Below are 18,836 nucleotides of genomic sequence, written 5' to 3'. Positions count from 1 at the left end.
GTTTGAGATCAGGGAAGAAGATACCTCCAGAGATCTTCTATTGTATAGGATTGTCTTGGTTATTCTGGTTTTTTTTTTTTCCATACCAAGTTGAGAATTGTTCTTTCAAAATCTGTAAAGAATTATGTTGGTATTTAGATGGGTATTGCACTGAATCTCTAAATTGCTTTTGGTAAAATGGCCATTTTTACTGTTGATCCTACTGATCCATGAACATGGGACATCTTTCCATCTTCTGATATATTCTTCAATATTTTTCTTCAGTTATTTAAAGTTTTTTTTAATACAAGTTTTTCACTTGCTTGGTTAGAATTACACCAAGATACTTTATGTTTTTTTTTTAATGTGGCTATTGTGAAGGGTGTTGTTTCCCTAATTTCTTTCTTTTGTCTTTTGTATACAGGAGGGCTGCAGGAAAACAAACAAACAGTTGAAGAAAATCAATGAAATTATTCAAGATCTGAAGATGGAAACAATAAAGAAAGCACAAACTGAGGAAGTCCTGTTGAGAGAGAACTTAGAGAAGAAAACAGGAATAACAGAGGTAAGCATCGCCAACAGAATACAAGAGATGGAGGAAAGGATCTTGAGTGTAGAAGATACAATGGAAGAAGTCGATGCACCTGTCAAAGAAAATGTTAAGTCTAAAAATCTCCTGACACAAAACATCCAAAAAAATCAAGGACACCATGAAAAGACAAAACCTAAGAATAATAGAAATAGAGGAAAGAGAAGATCCCCAGCTCTAAGGCCCAAAAACTATTTTCAACAAAATCATAGAAGAAAATTTCCCCAACTGTGGACTCTTAATGTCCTCAACACAAGGATAAGGTAGGACCTCCAAGCTTCCTGGAATGCTATTGTCTTAGTCACTGTTCTATTGCTATGAAGAGACTCCATGCCAAGACAACTCTTAGAAGAGAAGGCATTTAATTTATGTAGATGTACTTTTTATCAAAAAAAAAAAAAAACCCAAAAACCTTTTATTTGGGTTTATTATATCTCTGTCTCCCTTCTCCGCTCCATTCCCTTCCAGCACCCCAACACCAGGTAGAAGAGAAGGAAGGTTAGTTAGGCAGAAGGGGCATGGTATGTCTCTTTACTAGTTCTTGCTGGTTAAAGTCATTGGGTCTCTTGGGTCAAGTCCAATCTTCATTTCAGGATATCTGCAACTTCTCACCAAATGCATCAACTGCAGCTGGGGGTGGGGGGAGGGGTGCTAGCAGGCTTCTTCTTCTTTCTCGAAGCACCCTGCCTTTCTCTGGACTCTGGAATTTATTCCATCTCCAGAGTCCTCAGAATTAAATTATCTGTAGCTGGCAAAGATCACACCCTTCTTAGAGACTACAGGAGGCGAATAGGCTGCTGCTGTGGACCGTCTAAAGCAGGCCTATATCCTACACCTGGGGTTAAAATAAAACATGTTTACATAACATAACTGAGATTTTAAAGACACCAAAACTGCTACTACAAATAATAATTAAAAAAGAAAACATCAGGAGGTGACCAGCTTATACTGATAACGCTGAAATAATCTTCCTGGACCTTCCCCCACCCCATTAATGTAGGGGTTTCTACATTTCGTCTTTCTTTTCCACTTGTGTGGTTTATTTCAGCAAATGATTGCACAGGACTACTGATGTTAAGGAGTTTTTGTTCATTTTGTTTTAGAACAGAGTTATGTAGCCCTGCCTCGGCTGAAACTCACTATATAGTCCAGGCTGGCTTCCAACTCATGGCAGCTCTCTTGCTTCAGCTTCCCAAGTGTCAGGATTGGAATATGTGCCATCTGGCTAATGGTCTCAGTTTTTGTGAGTGGCCATATTTAAATGTTTTTATTTTTAAAAATACAGTATATCTTTCTGCTGTACATACACTGCATTTTTCATAAAAATTAGAAGATTCATCAAGAATCTATACCTCCACATGAGGTGCCTGCAGCATACTGTCACGTCAGAGACACCCTAGAACAAGATTGAAAGTGTCAGGCCAAGCATGGTTCTGGAAATTTCTGCAAGGGTTCTTCTTACCATATGATTTGGGGTGTGCTGCTGCCACTGCACAGTCAGATGATTCAGAGATTATGAAAAATATCCACAACCTTCAGCCCATGACTTACAACACAGGAGCCTTCAAGCCCTTGGTAATCATTTTTGTTGTTGTTGTTGTTGTTGTTTATCCATTACCATGGAGTTTATCTTAGGATAACTTCAAAACCCATTTCAGGGAATTGTAGTAAGTATATAGAATTCTCTCCAGAAGCCAAGTTTGTGTTCCATTCCTCCTTATGTGAAATGTCTCAGAAGGAAGTTCACTTCTGAATCCAATAGTCCTGAAAGCATACTTTCTATGAATAATTTTCTTCAAAATAATTTTTGTATGTATGTGTCCACAGCACTGGGATTACAAATTATCATTATTACAATCTGTCTATTACTACAAATGATCATTATTTCACCCATCTACTACTTGTTCCTGGAGATTTGAACTCTGGTCCTTGTGCTTACACAGCAAGTGCTCTTACCCACTGACCCATCTGTAGGCAGTACTTGTTTCTTCATCTCCACCAACTCCAAAATTATCATTATAACTTTAGTCATGAAAAGAGAAGTAGGTGCCTGAGCATGTAATTAAAGCTAAGACAGTTGCATTGGCTAAGTCCAGTTACAGAGGAGAAAATGAAGGAGGATAGGGGGGAAAAGACTTTCGTGACCCTCCAAGCCACACACAGGTGACAAAATCTCAGAGTTCTCACCTCACGTGAGTTGCCTCTCTAGTCTTGTTTAACCTTAGCTATCAGACAAGATGTGATAACCTGACTGTAAAGTAGTAGTCTAGTTTACTCTATGATAATGGAGTTGCTTTTAATGATGTGTAGGAAGTGTGTGTATGTGTGTGTGTGTATAAACTCAGTTGTTATAAATATCATTATAAAATCAATCTGATCTTTGTAGATTGAGAAATTGTACCATCACTATCACCATCATTGTCATCGTCATCATCATCTTCATCATCTGAGATAGGATCTAGTTATGTGTCCTATGCTGGGCTCAAGTGAGCCTCTTGCTTCAGTCTCCCCAGGAGCTGAGACCACAGGTATGGACAGGTGACACTTTTAGCAAAAAAAGTTCCTCATCCTTTGTTCATTTTCCACCTAAAAGGCAACCCTTCACAAGAGCAACAAGATGTAACTATTAAGTAGTCCCTGCACAAAATTGTGTTTAGAGATGTTGTTCAAGGAAAAATACAAGGATATGCATAGACTTTCCTTGAATGTGAGGTGTTGAAAGAAACCTACTGACTCCTGTATTTGTCTGATATGTAAGGATATTCTGAACCTGTTGAAAATTGGCCTCAGGTGATGAGAATGTAGCAAACTCTACTCTAAGGCCCTTGAACACTGGCTCTGAGCTCTGTTATGACAGAACTGGGAGAAAGAAACAAGTCAGGCAAGACAAAAACTTAGAGAAATTATACATCTCTTTTTCTAGAATCAGATTTTATGCAGCACAAATATTTGTCATTTTCTTCTCAGGGTAAAAGAAGGCAAAGGGAGATGGGGCTGGAGGAAGCTTCATCCCGGGGAACAAGTTAGTATCTTTTTCTTTTTCACATAAAACTGCATAGAGAGGTGAAGGAGTCAGTGAGCAGCTCTGAGTGTGCAGAAGTTGTTACATCAAAAACAGCAAAGGCAGCAGAGCAGAAGCAGTGAGACGCAAACCTCCTTTGCACAGGGAAGGAAGCCTTACAGAAAACCAAGGACCCCGAAGGAAAGTTTTGCCAAGCAACTATAGCTCCCCAAATAGTGAGACTGTTTCCAGCAGTGTGCTTCTAGTGAAACTATGGCTTTAAAAGTTCTCATTCCAGCTTCAGCGTGTGTTTGTTATATGCTCTGTTTAAGGTTTATATAAACATTTTCCAATACCCTGTTGTGGATTTTTTCACAACGTCCTTGGGAAGGCCTGTAGGACCGTACTGATGTACTGTATCTGAAGCAGACTAGAACCGAGCCTGAGAATACCTTGATTTCTTCTGACATCTGATTTGGGGTGATTAAGTGTTTGTTTTCTGCAGAAAACTGTTTACTGAGTTACTAATTCCAAGCCATGGATTTATCAAATATAACAAATTTTATTCTCAAAACCATAACGAATTTGCAAATATATGAATGCCATTTGTGGAATGTTGTTAAAATTATGATTTCACTGTATACCCACCTATTCTGAGACCTCATTTGTATGTCATAGTCATCTATTCCCCTACTCCTCCACGCACATACACTTCTGAAACACATACTGCCCATGTGTTTCCAACTATTTTGTTCTCTGAATTATGTTAAAGCTTGCCTCTATAGAATTCAATGCAGATTGCAACCTTATGCATTATTAAACATATTGTACTATATATTTAGATGGATAGCCATGGTTTGGACAATCAGTTCCACACTGTGAGACAGAGTCCTCCTCCCAAGTTTTACTTCTAAAAATAACTGAGCTGTGATGGCTTTTGTCTACATGTAACTACAGATATCTCTGGTAATTTTCTGAGAATAAATGGGTGGGTTTTCGTTAATGTCCCACCAATGCTTGCCAGGATGTCCTTAGTAATTACCCTGTGTGTACTTCTGCCAAGAGTACAATTATGTTCTTTTCCCACATCATTATTACTTTAGGATAGTCAATTAAAAACAAAAGCATCAATGACTATAAAAACAAAAGAAGAATTGAGCATTTTAACAATGTGTGTGTGAGGTTAAACACTGGAGGCTCTCCTGTATCCCCATAGCTCATTTCCCCAGTCTCACTGTCTGCAGGACCTACACTTCTTTTAGTATTTAATGATGTTTAAAGCCTTGTCCATGAACCCGCAAGTTTATCTTGTACCGGTAAAAGAATAACTTTTAACTCGCATTGCAAAAGAAGCAACTAATGTAAGGCTTTCAAGAGGAAGAATTTATTGGTGAATTATCTAAGTTAGCCATGAACATAGCAAAAAGTCTTTACAAGAGAGGGTGGAAGGGGACAGAGACATACTGAGAAGGTGGTGATGGGAAGAAAGAGACAGAAGATGGAGCACAGGTTCACAAAGCTAGGAAAGCCATCAGGATAGGAAGTGCCAAGGAGGCCACCTCCTGTGGACATTATTTGAATACAAGAAAGATCCCCATTTCCAAGTCCACCGTTGCTTCAACTACGTACAGTTTGGCCAGTTGCCACTGTTTTTGCCAAATGATGAAAACTTGACAGAACACAGCCCTGCCAGACTTTGAACTTGGATGTTCTTAAGGATTTATTTTATTTTTAATTTGTGTATGTGTGTATATCTCTCTGTGGGTATGTGTAAATAAGTGTGTATCATTGCTAGCTTAGACCAAGGGAGGGAGTCAGAATCCCAGGAGCTGGGGTCACAGGCAGTTCTGAACAATCCAAATGTGGGTGCTGGGAACCAAACTTGGGTCCTCTGCAAGAACAACAGGTTTAACTGCTGAGCCTTCCCTCCAGCCCACTTTTTGATCTTCTAGAACGGATAGGGGGCAGATGTCTGGATTTAAGGCATGGAGTGTGCCAAGTTTGTTCTAGCCTCCTCGAGAAATTAATAAATCAATATCTAGATTAAAAAAAAAAAACCTCTCCTTTTTCGCTGTTACTTTCTTTTCATCCCGTATTAGTTTCAGTATCACTTTGTCAAAGCATAATGAAAAGTAGAATCTGTTTCGGCTGCTATGCAGAAGAGTATTGCACGTGGGAAGTTGGGTTCGTGGATCCTGGGCAGCTCACACCTACACACTGGCATAGCCCTATAGCTGTTCTCATTCATGCTTTGCAACAACAGTTCGACTTTTCTTCCTGTGGGCTTTGTAGCTGAGCTTAAGCAGCTTGGTGAGTGAACTACCCTGTGGTGCCAGTGTAATTGACTGTGGTTTGTGTCCTTGGAACCTGTGACATTGAGGCACTCCTTTCACTGAACTAACCAAAATGGCTGCCACTGGCCATGCATCTTTGAATGGAGTGAAGTGAATACTATTAAAAACCAGAATCTGACCCAAAACAAACAAACAAATCCAGAACAGAACTGTATTTCATTGGAATTAAGCTAATTGTGAACCACCAATGCCTTTTAAGGGAAGTTGTTATAATAAAAATAGAATTGATATTTTCCCTTTCTCAGGAGACCAAGACAGTATAAGCAAACAGCTAAGGCCTGGATCCGCACATTCCAGTTCCAGGGCTTTGAGGACTTATGCTAGGGAATGACCTAATCGTTGGGCTGTAGTTCTGGGGGTGAGGTGGGGGAATTGAAAGGCGCCATGTTGTGTGAGGTTCCTTCACAGTCTTTGAGGCGGGTGTGGCAAATGCTGGAACTCCTCATCCCCAGAGTTTGGAATCTGCGTGGCCAGGTTCTTTTGTGCACCTGTTCAAACAGCACTGTCCCAAATCTTAAGGTCTCACTGCACTCCTCAGGCCTGGACTTTACTGCTGGGGATTCTCAGGAGTGGCAATCCATTGTTGTTTGAATCTTGGTATTCTGGTAATCCAGCTGTGATCCTGCCTCTCAGCTAGTTCTACTACCTCTACCTCAACTGCCACAGACACATTCAGAGGGAAGCTCAGCGGCTGTGGACTGTGACAGACTGCATGGGGCTCTCTACTTCTTCTCGTCAGCAGTGTGAGATAGCAGCTTTGCAATAAACTCTTCCTCTTATATCTCTCAAATATCATGGCGCAAATGCTCAACCTGGGGACTAGAATTCATGCAAGTGATGACAGAGAAGAAGGGGCAGAAAGACACGGTATCATCTGGAAGCAAGCTCCGGCCTGTCACACTCAGGGTCCACCCCGCTGCTTGCCTTCTGTGGCCCTGTGCCAGTGATGAGGTGTAGAAGAGAAGTGGGCACAGTAAGGGGAAGGATGTTTTTAAACTGGAGGTAAGGTACATCAACTGAAACAGCCACCAGAAAGTCCTAACTGCCCTTGGAGAGAAAATCTCTGCAGGATACCAAATCTGTCTTGTCTCCTCGTGGAAAGAAATGGCAGGGTTTCATTCAAAGACTCATCTTTCAAAATAATCATGTGGTCCCCACTTACACCTATTTAAGTAAGTTGTGCACTTTGTTATTTCAATAGCTAATGGTTGTTTCTGTTTGTATTTTTCAGTAACTGGTTTATTTCTACATTATGCTATTCTGTCTTACTCATGGTTGGTTAGTATTTTTATTGACTATTGAAGCCAAATCATAAATATTTTATATATTTTTTCCCTGGTGTGCAGAGGTACAAAAATTAGTCTCTAAAATAGATAATAGTTTTTTAAAAACTATTTAAAATATTTTTAAAATATTCTTAAATTTTTAATATATTTTTAATTTAAAATTCTTTAAAATATTTTTATTTAAATATTTTTTAAAAATAAAAAATAGTTTAGCAAGCTTTAAACCCATCGCAATAACCTTAATTTTTGGTTTGCATCTGTTTAACTCTTGTCTGTGGTGGTGGAATATTTAAAATAGTCTCTCCAGTAACACAACTGCCACCTTATTTGAGATGGCTCGGTGTGTCTCTCTTTTCCCCAGTCTTTCTCTACCTGACTGGCTTGGCACTTGGTTTCGTTAAGGACTGTTTAAAGGGAAAAGGTCACAATGAGTCTGTATTGAGTCTATGCTTGAGTGACATGTGTTAACACTCCTGCCCAAAGCTGGTCTCATGCCCAGGCACAGAGTCTATGTAAGATTACAGAAGGGTGTGATTTTCTGCCCAGCCTCAGACCCAGCATCCAATGACCCCTTCATCCAACAAGAAGACTGGGAGGACCCCACAGTCGCCAACACACAGAGCTTCTAAAGCCCAGCTGTGCTCACATTCCAGCCTCTCATTAATTTTCAGTTACTTTCCCTGGGAGAATTCTATGGGATTCTGTTCTATGTTTCTTTCTTCTGGACACTGGCCTTGGATAAACCCTTCAGAGTGTATTTATATTATTTTAATCATTTCTATTCATTTTTTGAGATTCATGTTTATTGATTTATTATGAGCATATTTTCCATTAGCTCCTTGATAATAGTCATGATAACTAATTCATCCTTTGGTCATTTCAACATGTGTCTCACCTTGAATTCAATCCTCTCTGGCATGTATCACTTTCTCTTGATTCTCCATGTGTCAGTGATCTTACTTAGCATATTTAACTTTATTAAATACACCATTTAAGTACTGTACGGTTACATTCCTCTGAAGAGTTTCAGGTCTTTATTTCATCTGTTTTAGCAGTCATTAATTTGTCTGAAGACATCTAAAAAAAAAAACCTCTCTTTTGTAATTTTATTTTCAGTTGGATTAGTGGAGTTACTCTGTCCATGTTACACTCTCTGTATGCTCAAAGTTCCACTTAAAAGAGCCACTTCCTTTGTCTGGTGTGGGGCATGTTGACTGTGCATTTGGAGAAGCCAGCCTGGGGCTAGAGTGAGGTAGACATCCAAACCTTGAAAGTCTCAATCTTGAGATCAGCAGGACTAAGGATCGTCCTCTCCTGGTTCTGTTCCTGCATGGCCCTGAGCACTTAGACTGGAGACCCCTACCTCTGAAATTCTAGAGTAGTCATGTAGCCTAGCTCCTGGAATTCCTTTCCATGCAAATAAAGCATCCCCAGCACCTCAGTGCCAGCCAGGAACGTACGCTCACTCCAAAAACCTCTACCCACTTCACTAACGTTTATACAGACCTCATTTCCTTCAATAAAGGTGGGCTGTGACGCTCAAAGGGTTGCATTACTTGCAGAGCTATTTTGGAGAAGGCTCTCTCCCTCCTGGCTCTCACCACTGGACTGGGATCCTGTGAACCCACCTGCTGGGGTAAGCTTCATTCCTTTAAGTCCGGCATATGTATACATCGGGACCGGACAAGCCCCGAAGGGAAGAAGTGGACCCCAGGCTCCTGACCCTGGGTGTCTCCTCAGGTCTTCCTGATCTGTTTTGAGCTCCTCATCATTTTTCCAGTCGTTAAGCCTGAGGATTTCAATTCTGTGATAGTTCATTCCTGTCTATTTCATCAGCCTGGTGAGACGTTGGCTGGGGTCTGCTTTAGGTAACTAACACTGCCAGGTAGGACCTGCTAGTCATGTCTGTCTTCCACATACCCAACCCCCGGACTTTCTCCTGCATGCGGATCCCTATATACCCAGTGAAGTTGTTCTTAATTTTTTTTTCTCAGAGTTTACAGTAATTATCTTTAGAAAACTTTTTCCAATGGGTAATATTCTAAAAAAAAAAAAACAACAACAACAAAAAAAAAAAACCTGTTGCTTGAATGAAAAACATAATTTGCATTAAAAATCCTCCAGTTTCAAAACAGAGGTTAGGAGTAAAGTCATTGGGAAAGGACAGCAGAAGGTGGTTATGGAGACGAGAGAGCCGGTTTTGAATAAATGTCTCTATTACTCAGATAAATCAGTAATTAATAGATAATTTGTGTACTTCAAGTTTTGATGAGTTACATGTTTTCTGTCATAGACCTCTAACTGGGTTCTTCCTCTGTGTAAATTCAAACTGACACTTTTGAGTTCTACACTCAAACTTGACCGTGTCCCTGTGACAAGGAGACTGAGGTGACACACTCTCTGTAAGCGTTCTCTGTCCTTCCGGTACTTGCCACAGAGTGCGTTATTCAAGGGTAAGGCCATGTTTGATTCACCCTCAATCTATGAATTTCAATATTTTTTATTGCAACACAAAGGTTTATCCAGCAAGTTACTAAATAAGCAGACATCCTTATGAACGTAGAGATAAAACTTGCACGCTGCAATTGTTTTCTGTGGGAATGCTTTTCCACTGTGTTCACAAACTGACAAATGTCACACTGTGTTTTAGGGAGCACGGAGTGTGAGCCGTGGCGTTCTGATGGCGAGCTGCTTACAATCTCCACTTCTATTCCCATGCCCTTTACACACTTGTAATTAAATGCTTGTAATACACGAACATAGCTTTCTGTACCTATTGAAAAGGAGTTCTGTAAAAAAAAAAAGTTCTGTGTTTAAATACCTTTTTTTTTAAAGTCATGTTCCTTTACTACATAAAAAGAATATTTTCAGTGAAGCCTCTTCTGAGAAGATATTATGTTATTCTAACAATCATACCAATGTAGAGTATAATATTGTATCTAATAAAAGACTTTTCAATTGTGTATTCTTATGCAGGGAGTCCATTATATTCAGTATTGTCAAGAACAATACTTGGGCCAATCAATAAAGCCTGTTTGTCTAACTTAACTCCCAGCTAGTGAGAAAGTTAGGTAGCCCTGACATGTACTAGCAGGTTGTAACCATAGCATATTCTGCACTATTTGGGGCATGACTTTGGCCTCAAGTTGTTGCTGTTGTTCATCTAAATAATTCAAATGTGAGTTTGGATCCCAGCAGCCTTATGGACCGGAACTTATTAGTGTTGGTCGGAATCAAGACCTCTTTCCGAATTTCATTCCAGTGTGAAGATAAACTGGAGTAGGTGAACACCTGTATTGATCTGTTTCAACTGCTTATCTCTATAGTCATCATCTTATGCATCTTACTAGTACTGCTAGACCCCTACCACAGTGCTGAGAGCAAAGTACCTACTGCACGCTGTGTGTGGTTTGTCCTGGATACTGTGCAGACAGACGTGTAACAGATCAGAGCCCCAGTCTTCCGGGAAGTTTGCAGAAAAGCGCCTCCAAGTCAAGAAAATGTATATTCCCACCTTGGGGTCGCAAGTGTGGTAGAAATGGAGATGGCAGAAAATCCAGTCCTCGGAACAATTCAGTCACAGAAGGATCTGTGCTTCCCTCCACTCTTGAGTGAGGACAGTTTGCACGGTGTTTCTGGGGTCGTCTGTAAAACAAGATCCCAAGAACAGCACGGACGAGTTAAACTTTCTAGCTGCTTTCTGATGTAGCCTCTGCCGTGGTTTACGCAAAAGAAAAGGAAGTGTGGACTAAGCTCTTCTTGGGTGATTACAGGGCTGCGCAGCTATGTGCTTGTGCTCACGTTGTTTATTTTAGAACATCTGTGCCATAATCTCTGGTCATGCCTGTGGAATAGATGAGGTCATCTTTTTGGATGCTTACATTGCTGAGGGATAATCAAAACCAATCTCCAGAGCTGGAGACCTTTTCCCCAGTTTTTCTTTTCTTTTCTTTTCTTTTTTTTCATCACGTTTGTATTTTCTTGTCACCTAATGCTGCTTAGTCCAGCACCTTGAATGGAGTGTGCACTTGCCAAATGATTGTTGAATTAACTTATGTGTACAGTCTCTCTCAAGCTTTCCAGTGTCTCTCCTACTTTGATGGAGAGAGAAGGAGAAAAAGAGTGAGAGGGAGAGAAAGAGAAACACCAAATGTTGAACAGTAAGAGAAACAGTATGGAACTACAATGATCTGAGTTATTACCTGGCTCTGTTACTGGCACATTGTCAAATTTTAGGCAAGGCTAGCCCCTTATCTGTCAGCAATGTAAGCTCTCTTTGTTCTTTTTCAAATCCCTCTTTGACTTCTTGTTGCACACAGGCCATAGTCTATCATACCCTTCATCCTGTAGCCACCACTTTTGTTTCTAGAAACATCTTTCACAACTAGACAGAAATGGGCTGTGCTCAGAACCACCCTGCTCCAAGCCTTTCTTTATATATATATATATATATATTTTATATATATATTTGCCAAATGTTGTTACCTGATCCCTCCACCTTTCTATAGCTCCCCAGACACAGCCTGAGTATGGCTGGCTAACTGGAGGCTCACAGGCAGCTAAGGGCCAAAGAGAAAAGAAAGTCCCAGACAGTGGAGGACAAGTCAGGCTTTCTTAGACTTTGCCCATTCACAACCTCTTTTTGCATAAAAATCATTTCCAGAACCACAAGGATATAAATATTAAAAGGTAAACAAATTAAGCATTTTTTATTTTTAATTTTTTAATTACAATTTATTCACTTTGTATCCCCCCTGTACCTCACTCCCTTCTCCCCTCCCAATCTCACCTTCCTTCCCCCTTTTCCACCCATGCCCCTCCCCAAGTCCACTGATAGGGGAGGTCTTCCTCCCCTTCCTTCTGATCCTAGTCTATCAGGTCTCATCAGGAGTGGCTGCATCGTCTTCCTCTGTGTCCTGGTAAGGCTGCTCCCCACTTAGGGAGAGGTGATTAAAGAGCAGGCCAATCAGTTCATGTCAGAGACAGTCCCTGTTCTCATTACTATGGAACCCACTTGGACACTGAACTGCCACAGGCTACATCTGTGCAGGGATTCTAGGTTATCTCCATGAATGATCCTTGGTTGGAGTATCAGTCTCAGAAAAGACCCCTGTGCCCAGATTTTTTGGTTCTGTTGCTTTCCTTGTGGAGCTCCTGTCCTCTCCAGGTCTTATTATTTCCCACTTCTTTCATAAGATTCCCTGCACTCCATCCAAAGGTTGGACATAAGTCTCAGCATCTGCTTTGATACCCCGCAGGGTAGAGCCTTTTAGAGGTCCTCTGTGGCAGGCTCCTGTCCTATTCCCTGTGTTCTCCTTCTGATGTCCATCCTCTTTGCCTTTCTGAATGGGGATTGCGCATTTTAGCCAGAGTCCTACTTCTTGATTAGTTTCCTTAGGTGTACAAATTTTAATATGTTTATCCTGTATTGTATGTCTAATATCCACTTACGAGTGAGTATATTCAACCTTATACCCACCAGAATGGCAAAGATCAAAAACTCAAGTGACAACACATGCTGGAGAGGATGTGGAGAAAAGGGAACCCTCCTCCACTGCTGGTGGGAATGTAAACTGGTACAACCACTTTGGAAATCAATCTGGTGCTTTCTCAGACAATTAGGAATAGCGCTTCCTCAAGATCCAGCTATACTACTCCTATGCATATATGCAAAAGATCTCAAGTACACAACAAGGACATTTGTTCAACCATGTTTGTAGCAGCTTTATTTGTAATAGCCAAAAGCTGGAAACAACCCAGATGCCCCTCAGCTGAAGAATGGATACAGAAATTGTGGTACATCTACACAATGGAATATTACTCAGCAATAAAAAGCAAGGAAATCATGAAATTTGCAGGTAAATGGTGAGAACTGGAAAAGATCATCCTGAGTGAGCTATCCCAGAAGCAAATTAAGCATTTACTAATATTAAATCATAATATTAAATCAATATATATATAGTGTTATATCAGTTATTACAGATAGAAAGTTTATATACTGAGATAGGTATGCTTGTTTAGTTGTAAATAAAGTATCAAATCTTGGCTGGATATTTGATGTTGTAGAATGTGGCCTCATAGGCATGTACAACCTTTTGACATTGTAACGTGCCTTATTCTGTTACTTGTGAGTATTATCTGTAGGTCTCCCTGCGTGTATATTGGAAGGGTAGGTATCCATAAGTGCAGGTGCTCTCAGAGACCAGAGGAGAGCGTTGGATGCCCTGGAGCTAGAGTTATAGGCATTTGTGAGATTCCCAGCATGGGTTCTAGGAAGTGCACTCAGGTCCTCTACAAGGGCGGTTCTCCATTTTTACCTGCTGAACGACCTCTCCACAAACTTGCCACCTACAAAGTTGATGCTTGAGAATTGCCGAACAGAGTCAAACTACCTACCTACCTACCTACCTACCTACCTACCTACCTACCAACTAACATCTCCTAATGATTTAACTGAGTTTCTGACTTTGTGCTGAAGTACATTCCTGGCTATCCTTGCTTAAAGTGGCCATGGGCACAGGCTGGACAGGCCTGATAGAATATCTTCAGTGTTTTCCCAAGATGATCCAGGCTTTGATTTTATAGCCACCAATTGTTGAAAATTACTTTGCATATATAAATAGTATAAAGCTGTAGAACTATATTTAGGGTTTTTTGAATAATTATTAAAATTCTGCCCTAATCCCAAGCCAAAATCAATTTAATGATTTCTTTTTAAATTAAATTCAACATAGCAGCTCCGACTATAAATTTCACAGTCAAATGTTCTAACACAGTACAATTTTAATATGTACTGGTTGGATACATACATGCTGAGGATTGGTACTGGGAAAACATTAAAAGTCTTTGTTTCCCCACACCATGAACCATTCTTGATTCTATAAGAGCAAAAACCTGCATGCACAATAATAGCACTGCAAGCCGTGGGACACAAAGGTTTGGAATCGGAGTAGAGGCATTTCAGGCAGCACTGAAATACTGACGTTACATGGAAACGTGGGATGTACCGTGCCAAGTGTGCATGCTGTGGTTCAGAACCAAGGTGGCAGTGAAGTCTTACAGAGCAAAACAAGTGAGTGCTGCCAGAAACACCACACATTTGATTGTGGGTTCAAATTTGGTCATTATGTGTTAAAAAAAATCATAATGTCGCCGTATTTTTCACCACATCCATTCAGATACATACATGGACCCTCTATTAGGCAGCGACCCATGGTTTAAAAGTTGGTGGGTAGACTATGCTCTCAGGTGACAGGCCCATGCATCACTCAACAGTAGAATTTGGAACATTTCTCCTTGGCATCTATACCATTTGTTGTCCTTATGGGTATCCACTGCTTTCGATTTATTTATTTTTTATTTCCAGTTGTGTGGCCACGGATCAGCACAGGAAGAGCCTCCTGGTGTCAGGGGTGGTGGAGGCAGTATATGGCTTGTGATGTGCTTGCGTGCTTGGTTTCCGATTGCAGGCTTGTCAGTCAGTCTCTTTGGGATGCACATTAACTGATTCTAGCATTCTTGTTTGTAGCCATCCTCCTCTGACTGCACCCTCCTACAAACTAATGTGAACTCCAGGGGAAGGATGACATCAGTGAGAATCCGGAAGAGCTCCCACTGAACGCTGCACCTGATGAGGAATTACTGTTCCCCAAATAAAGGCAATTGTGAAACATTGACAACATAACTTTTCTTCACTAGCAGAAGGGCCAGAGGGCATTTCACGAGCAACTCTGAATAGAAAGGAGCAAGGGTTCTGGAAGAAGATGGAGGCACAGTATCATTAATAGGACCAGCAGTGCTGGTGATGACTTTTGAAGGAAGACAAAGATGCTCAAGAATCAGAGAGTGAGTGGTGGACCCAGCTTCTTTCAATGTCAGATGGTCTTCCAACATGTTTGGACACTCCTCCAGTCTTGGGATGACAGGGACTAGGACGCATGCTTGGGACAAAGCACTGAATCCAAGGGGTGAAAATAAGATAAAGTCCAGCAAGCTCTGTGAACCCTAAAGTAGAACCTGGCATGTCCCACCTTGCCTACTTTGACTTCAGCCTCACCTTTAGAGACGTATGGACACAGTGCCAATGTGCTTTCCAGCATATTGGCCTTATGACCAAAGGAGGATTCCAACTAGAGTAGGTGACTCTCAAAGGCATGTGTCCAGGCTATTTTACAAAATGGCAAGTTAAGGATTACATTTCAACCCCACTCACTCTGCAGCCTATAGAATGCCTTTGCTCAGGGCAACGGTGCTGGGAACACTTTCCATCTGAGGTAAGCAAGCAGATGGGAAAGTTAGGTTCTGCCAAGGATTGTCTACCTCAAGTGTAGGCTACAACGTTGCCTTGGAGGGTTATAACATGAACATATCAGAGGCTGACTACTTCCACTTTTATAATACAAGCAGTTATAACTTGAAAATAATATGTGGGAAAGCGTGATAAGCCAAGACAATCCATACCTTCCTCTGCATCCAACCAACCATACAGCTTTGTGGTCTTCACCACCATGTGCCACTTGTAGGGACCCTGCTGCTAAAGGGACTTTCTATCCTCTCATACTCACTTCCTCTAATGTGTTACTATTGTATTTTTTGTTATTAATATTTACTACTAATATATGTTTTAGTAAAGTTGCTGTTAATCCTAACTAGCAGTATAACCAAATCACCACACAGAGACTAGGATTTATTTAGTTATCCTAGAACACAATGCTGGACAATAGTTACTCCATCCCAAACCTCCAAGCCCTCATAGTTTCCTAACATTTAGATTCACCCATTATACTTGCTTTTTGTGACATCTTAGGGCGGGTTCATTCTCCACGTCATTCCAAGATCTCTCCTCCTGCCTCACTCTCCCAGCTCTCTCCTGCCCTCCTCCTCTGCCTCCCACACCTTCTTGTCATCTGGCTCCTCCCTCTCTTCCTGCTTCCTTTCCATTGTTCAACATTGTGGCTGATTGCTTTATTTTGGCATGTTTACACAAAGTTGAGACAGGTAATGCTTAGAATAAGTATCACAATGCAATGTCCGGATTGAAACCAGAGAGTTGGGGAGAGAAATCAGCATTTGAATGAACAAGGGTAAGGTTTATACATTCCAAAAGAACATTATACCAACATACCCACTCTTTTTTTTTATCATCATCAATGCTTGATTTTTTTTTAATTTTAATTTTAATTTTTGTTTTTTGAGACAGTGTTTCTCTGTGTGGCCCTGACTATGCTGGAACTCACCTTGTAAACCAGCCTGGCACAGAGATCCCCCTGCCTCTGCCTCCTGAGTGTTCGGATTAAAGGCCTGCCACCTCTACCCAGATTACCTTATTATTACTACAACTACTATTAGTATTACTATTATTATTGCTAGTACTGCTATTACGACTACTACTATTTGGTTTTAACTCTTGATTTTTATTTCATCCTTATGAAATGACCACTATTGTTATCATGATGTTGCTAAAATGATACCACATATAGCCAAGGGGCTTCCTTCTCATCTGGCCATGATCAGGTCCTTTGAGTGCTTCCTGATTCTGGTATGGCAAGACGCTTTAGCTTCCTCTCCCATTTTTCCAGGCACAAGCCTTGATGAACTATCTCTCCAAGAAAGCCTTTCTTTTCTCAGCTTTTCCATGTATTATTTCTTCCACTCACCCCCCCCCCCATACCCTTGCTTTCCACTCAGGACTCCAGGCTTGGATCTAAAGATGATTCAGACATTGCTTAGCACATCAGGGAGCTGGGGGCAGATTTCTCTGGAAAAACCCTTTGGAGAAGACATTCTAAGAGGCGATAAAACATACTCTCCTTCAGCACCAAGAGCAGGCATCTGGAGCAAGCTCCAGCTACTCACAAGCTGGTCACTTTCCAATTCAGACTCCTTTAGACTCTGGAGAGTAAGAGATTGTGAGTTAAGCTGGAAGAACCCCTCACAAACTACCATGAAACTTTGGGACACAACGGCATCAACAGGACACAGAGAGCACCCTCTCAGCAGCCCCAGGCAGTGTCAGAAAAGGACTTTAAATTCCATGTCATCAAAACTCATTGGAGTGCAAGCCCAGCAGAGATAGCGAACACAGCAGAGACAAGCTTGGCAAATAACCCATGCCTCATTGTCTCTCATTCTGAGGAGGGCCATGAGGTACCAGAAGAACTCTCAGCTCAAAGATCTTTCTGCCTGCTCCCCATCTGCCTGCCCCACGTGGATCAGAAAGAGTGAACACAGCAGAGACAGTGAACCCAGTGGAGGTGAGTTCAGAGGAGGACCAAAGTCCCATTATCCCCATCTTGAGGAGGCCTGTGAGGCACCCAAGCAGCTCTTGATTTGGAGGTCTTTCTGCCTACTCCCCATCTGTCTGGCACACCTGGGACACAGCCAGTGAACCCAGTGGAGGAACCACCAGGCCAGCAAACACCAGAGTCAACCAGATGGCTAGAGGCCAGCATAAGAATACAAGCAACAAAACTCAGGGCCTTATGTCACCACAGGAAACCAGTGGTCCCACCACAGCAAGCCCTGGAGACACTGTCACACCCGAAGGACAAGAAAAAGATTTTAAATCTGAGGTTATGAAAATAATAGAGGCATTAAAGAAAGAAAGTAAAGCTCTCAAAGTAGCACAGAAAAATACATTCAAATAGATGAAAGAATTGAACAAATCTCTTAAAGAAATACAAGTAGCTACAATCAAACAGGAGACTGAAATAAAAACTGTTCAAGACCTAAAAATGGAACTAGATGCAATAAAGAAAACACAATCTGAGACAATCCCGGAGATGGAAAACCTAGGGAAGAGGACAGGAACACACACATCACCAACAGAATACAAGAGATGGAAGAGAGAATCTCAGGGGTAAAAGATACAACTGAAGAAATCGATACATCAATCAAAGAAAATGTTAAATATAAAAATCTCCTGGCACAAAACATCCAAGAAATCTGGGACACTATGAAAAGACCAAACCTAGGAATAATAAGAATAGAAAAAGGAGAAGACTCCCAGCTTCAAGGCCCAGATAACATTTTCAACAAAACCATAGACAAAAACTTCCCCAACCTAAGGAAATAGATGCCTATAAACATACAAGAAGCTTACAGAATGCCAAATAGATTAAGCCAAAAAAGAAAAATCACCCTGCTACATAATAATCAAAACATTAAATGTGCAGAACAAAGATAGAATATTAAAAGCTGCAAGGGAAAAGGGCCTAGTCACTTATAAAGGCAAACCTATCAGAATTACACCTGACTTCTCATCAGAAACTCTAAAAGCCAGAAGGACTTACACAGATACTAAGAGACCACAGATGTCAGCCCTAACTACTACACCCAGTAAACTTTTAATCACCATAGAGGGAGAAAAGAAGATACTACATGACAAAAACAAATTTTAGAAATACCTGTACAAAAATCCAACCTTACAGAAGATACTAGAAAGAAAACTCTAACCCAAAGAGGCAAAAAACATGGGTAATAAATAACCCCACATCAGGAAAACCAAAATAAGAAAATCACACACACTCTAATACCACCAATATAAAACTAACAGGAATTAACAACTGCTGTTCATTAATATCTCTCAACATCAATGGCCTCAACTGCCCAATAAAAAGACACAGGTT

Source organism: Psammomys obesus, unplaced genomic scaffold, assembly GCF_907164565.1.
Source record: "Psammomys obesus unplaced genomic scaffold, mPsaObe1.curated_primary_1811, whole genome shotgun sequence".
Taxonomy (NCBI): Eukaryota; Metazoa; Chordata; class Mammalia; order Rodentia; family Muridae; genus Psammomys; species Psammomys obesus.
This window is presented reverse-complemented; position numbering follows the sequence as displayed.